Source organism: Hipposideros armiger, unplaced genomic scaffold (assembly GCF_001890085.2).
Source record: "Hipposideros armiger isolate ML-2016 unplaced genomic scaffold, ASM189008v1 scaffold_253, whole genome shotgun sequence".
NCBI lineage: Eukaryota > Metazoa > Chordata > Mammalia > Chiroptera > Hipposideridae > Hipposideros > Hipposideros armiger.
Window position 1 is genome coordinate 1,573,773 of NW_017731603.1, and position 4,873 is coordinate 1,578,645.

The 4,873-nt window shown below is 39.8% G+C and overlaps 2 protein-coding genes across 4 annotated transcripts in view; one reads left to right on the forward strand and one right to left on the reverse strand.

The window, feature by feature from the left end:
- The window catches only part of MS4A7 (membrane spanning 4-domains A7), a 16,991-nt gene extending 16,699 nt beyond the window's left edge, over positions 1 to 292 (reverse strand). Inside the window, exon 1 of one of the 2 annotated variants that reach the window (XM_019656013.1) lies at positions 104 to 292. The gene's annotated coding sequence lies outside the window, so the exon portion shown is untranslated. The remainder of the gene's footprint in view (positions 1 to 103) is intronic. The other variant, XM_019656012.1, reaches the window with a different exon arrangement.
- LOC109390028 (membrane-spanning 4-domains subfamily A member 4A) overlaps positions 1 to 4,873 on the forward strand; it is an 87,075-nt gene that overhangs the window by 29,758 nt on the left and 52,444 nt on the right. Inside the window, exon 1 of one of the 2 annotated variants that reach the window (XM_019656018.1) lies at positions 2,849 to 2,952. The exons of the other annotated variant lie outside the window; for it this stretch is intronic. The gene's annotated coding sequence lies outside the window, so the exon portion shown is untranslated. Of the gene's footprint in view, positions 1 to 2,848; positions 2,953 to 4,873 lie in introns of those variants that run through there. 2 annotated transcript variants of the gene reach the window in all.

Below are 4,873 nucleotides of genomic sequence, written 5' to 3' on the forward strand. Positions count from 1 at the left end.
GGGTGGTCAGCAGCAGAGACCTGGTGAGAATCTGATTCCTGGCTGTCTGTTCAGAAAACAGTAATCACCCCTCAAAATTTATGTTCGAAAGCAAGGCGCCTACCTGTTCCTGTAGCCCAGTCCTGTGTGTTGTGGCTGGTGGGCCAGCTCACCTCTGGGGAGCTCTCAGCTGGAACTTCCTACGAGCTGTTCTAGCCAGACAATCTTGCCGTTTTGCTCTCCAAACTCCAAGACTTCCTGTCTCTTTCTCAGACTATATTAATATCTATGATTACACAAGATATAAGCCTCACTGTACTTGTACACTTTTGACATATAAAAAGTACCTCTGCTTCCTCTTTCTAAATTTCAAGGTCTGGAAAATGACACGAATTAGAAGTAGCACGCAAGAAAAAAAGCTTGTGAAGATGAGTGAGTTGCAGGGTCCTATTTAGAATTCATTTCCCGCATTTCTATAAGTAATTCTACCGGTTCCTTTTAGCCTGAATTTTCTTATCTACTAAGTGGGATGGATAATAATAATTCCACCATATTGCTGCTGGGAGAATTAAAGAGAAAGGGTGTAAAGGGCCTATAAAAAATAGGCACTCGGTAACTAATGGTGATAATGATGTTAATTTTGAATTTGAGAGATTTTATTTATTTTCCCATTTCCCAGGCTCTTGGCAAACTGAGAGCAACCTGTGAGGACTCTCTGCCCAAAAGGTATTTCCTTCAGGTGCCTCTTCATTCTCTGTCTCCGGCTTCACATCTTTCTAACTTCGTGCTTAAGGGAAATCCAGGCACACCTTGGGAAGGATGTCAGTGGATTGGAGTCAAAGGCAGAGCCATCAGGGCTGCAAATAAGCTCATATTCTGGAATGGGTGGGTTGTCGAGGGGACATTGCTGCTACTTTCACATTCTTTTTAAAGCTGCTTAGAGAACAGCCTTTGCTCAGAAGGGGTGGGAGGGTAAGATGTCTCTGGGACGTGCAACCTGAAGCAGCAGCTGGCAGCATGACCTGCGTCATATTTTTTTGGTTTCCTAAAGGCTGGCAAGGCTGGCCTCTTGAGAGAGGAGCAAATCTAAGCCAGGGAAGTTTAAGAAACTCATAAAATGCTTGGAGAGAATTTTAGTCCCATCTTTTTCATCTCCAAATGAGGCGATATTGCTGAATGTAACTACCACAGATCACACGTCAAGTCAGTGGAAGAGGCGGGGCTAGAATCCAAGTCTCTAGGCAGCTAGGTCCAGGCTGACACCATAGCAACAGTTTCCGCCATTTTGTCATCTTCAGCCCCATGAGGAACATCATCTTCATTTAAGAAAACCCTCATAGCCCAGATCTTCCTCTGGGTCTATGACCAGCTTTGAACAAACTATCAAAAAATCTTGGTCATTTGGGTTTCTCTCACACCCCTTCTGAATCTGTGGGAGAAGGAATCTATGGGGAAATCAGTTAAATTTCCAGTTAGTTTTTCACAGATAAAATGATAATAAAATGTTCTCCCTGATAACTCTTGCATCCCCTGGCACCATTCATAGTTATTACAGTATTATTGACTATATTCCTAATGGTGTACTTTATATCCCCATGACTGTTTTGTAACTGCTAATTTGTAGTTCTTAATCCCTTCAACTTTTTCACCTAGTCTCCCAAACCCCCTTCCATCTGGCATCCAGATGTGGTCCATATCTAGATATATACAAAGGAATATTACTCAGCCATAAACAAGAATGAAATCTTACCATTTGTGACAACATGGATGGACCTAGAGGATATTATTCTTGGTGAAATAAGTCAGACAGAGAGAGACAAATACCATGTGATTTTACTTACATATGGGATCTAAAAAAGTAAAATAAATGAACAAACAAACCAGAAACAAACTCATAGATACAGAGAACAAACTGATGTGTCCAGTAGGGAAATCCCTTAGAGAGGAAATTCGGTAAGTTTTCACCGAGGGGGAGAGTTAGGGGTTTTCCAGCGGTCAAGAAGGATGTCTCAATCTGGTTATGCAAGCTGAAGACTGAAAACTAGCACTCCAGATGGGAAAATGAACTGTTTACAATACGTCCTATTGTTCAAAGTTTATAATCATTTATCAGCTTCAGTGGGTTGAACTAGTTGTAAGGAGACACAACACTCAGTTTTGACTTATTTCCTAGAAATATTTACCTTTTACACTCAAACTGAATTGCTAGCCAAAATTCTAGGGGAAAAGAATTGATGAACAAATTTTGGTTTTGAAAATTATTGACCATCAACTTAAAATTGACTACTGTAAACATAGCTTGGTATATATGAAACACATGGTAGCAACAAACCAAAAATATGCAAGACATATACAAGAAATAAAGAGAAAGGAGTCCAACAGAACACTACAGAAAGTCCTCACAGTTTGCCAAGAGCCTGGAAATTGGGAAAATAAATAAATTCTCCCAAATTCAAAATTAACCTCATTATCACCACTAGTTACCAAGTGCCTACTTTTTATAAGCCCTTTACACCTTTTCTCTTTAATTCTCCCAGCAGCCATATGGTGGAATTATTATTACCCATCCCACTTAGAAGATAAGAAAATTCAGGCTAAAAGGAACTGGTAGAATTACTTATAGAAATGCGGGAAATGAATTCTAAATGGGACCCTGCAACTCACTCATCTTCACAAGCTTTTTTTCTTGCGTGCTACTTCTAATTCGTGTCATTTTCCAGACCTTGAAATTTAGAAAGTGGGGGCACAGGCACTTTTTATATGTCAACGGTGTTCAAGTACATCAAGACTTATCTCCTGTGTAGCCATAAATATAAATACTACTCTGAGAAAGAGACAGGAAGTCTCAGAGTTTGGAAAGCAAAACAGCAAGATTGTCTGGCTAGAACAGCCCGTAGGAAGTTCCAGCTGAGAGCTCCCCAGAGGTGAGCTGGCCCACCAGCCACAACACACAGGACTGGGCTACAGGAACAGGTAGGCGCCTTGCTTTCGAACATAAATTTTGAGGGGTGATCACTGTTTTCTGAACAGACAGCCAGGAATCAGATGCTCACCGTGTCTCTGCTGCTGAACACCTGTATGGACTGGTGAGTCAATTCCCCTCTTTGGACCTCTGTTGACTCTCTTTGCAAATAAGAGAATTGGTGTAGTGATCCTTAGGTTTCTTTCAAGATTAGAGGTGGCGATTTTCTACAGTTCTCTGCGTTGCTGGAGGTCACTCTGTCTTACACAGAATATGCTCTCAGCAAATACTGTGCAATTAGATTGAATCCTGCGTTGTTCCATTCTAATTCTGTAATGGAGACAATTGCTGTGTCAGAGCCACTGTCCTCCAAGCTTTGGCTTGCCTCCAAAGTGGGGATTTTAGAACTGTCATGAAAAGTCTTTGTTACTTGTATTTGAATAAGTGGGATTCACAGAATTCCAAGAAAACAAACTTACCCTTTCCCTACAACTGTTCTATCCAAATGTCCTGGGAGGGGAGTGGTGTGCTAGTTTAGTTCCCCTCAGCTTCATTTAAAATCTAAGTTAAGTTACCGTCAGCAAGTGACAAGCTCTCCAGTCACTTTCTTTTTTATTTTTTAAAGATTTTTTTTTAATTGGGGAATTGGGGGGATGGGAACAGTGCTGGGGAATAGGGGGAAGGGGAACAGACAAGTTGCTGTCGTTTTGTTCTTCAATNCTAGTTTACTGCACTCTTGGATACCATGTACAATATATTCATTTTCTTTTATTTTTTTGGCTGTCTTGTTTAAAAGGATGCATAACATAGCAAATACAATCAAAAAGGAAATAAAGTTTGAAGAAGAAAACAAAAAAGTTCTATAAATCTCAACTACCACACAGTAACTACTGTTTCTTCCATATCTGTTACTTCCTCTTTCTTTTCCTCCCTCATTTCGTCTCTCTCCTCTTTCTTAATATATATTTACACACGTTCATAATTCTACATAAGCAGAATCACTCTTTTCATGCCATTTACAAATGCTTTTGCACTCAACATTATTCTGTGGCCATCTTTGACACTAAATGAATACAGGTGATAAAAACCCTAAATTTCAAAGTCAAGTGTAAATTCTGACACATGCTTCAAACATGGGTGAACCTTAAAGACAATATGCTAAGTGAAATAAGCCAGTTGCTGAAGGACAAATACTGTATGACTGTACTTCTGTGAGGCACAAAGATCTCTCAAATTCATAAAGACAGCAAGTAGAATGATGGTTATGGGGGCGCTGAAGGAGAGGGCAACATGGAGTTATTGTTTAATGGGCATAGAGTTTCAGTTTCAGAAGATGAAAATGTTTTCGAGTTCAGTCATAGTGATGGTTACACAAGAATGTGGGTGTACCAAATGCCACTGAACTGGACACTAAAAAATGGTTAAAATGCTAAATTTTGTGTTGTGTGTATTTTACCACAATAAAAAAGACAAAACAGTGTATTCAAATGAACAGATGTTTCCAGATTCACTTACCTAGTCACATATTCTTTTTTTTTTTTACCATTATGAAATGCTGTCATGAACATCTTTGTAACTTTGTGGTGCCTCACCTAGTCAATTATGTCCTCAGAGCAACATTTAGTAGTGGATTTACTGAGTTTAAGGCTATAATACTTGAATTTTGACAGATATTGCTACTTTTTAGGAGAAGTTCTATATCACCAAGCTTCTTTATCACAAGAAGTGTCGAGACTGATGCTGTCATCTCCGAACTCCACAGTCTAAGAAGGATCCTTTGTCCTTCAACATTCACCAAGCAGAGACAAACTTGGGGTGGCCCCAACTTTTCATGACAGTTTTAAAAGTGGGGACTTTGGAGGCAAGCCAAAGCTTGGAGGACAGTGGCTCTGACACAGCAATTGTCTCCATTACAGAATTAGAATGGAACAA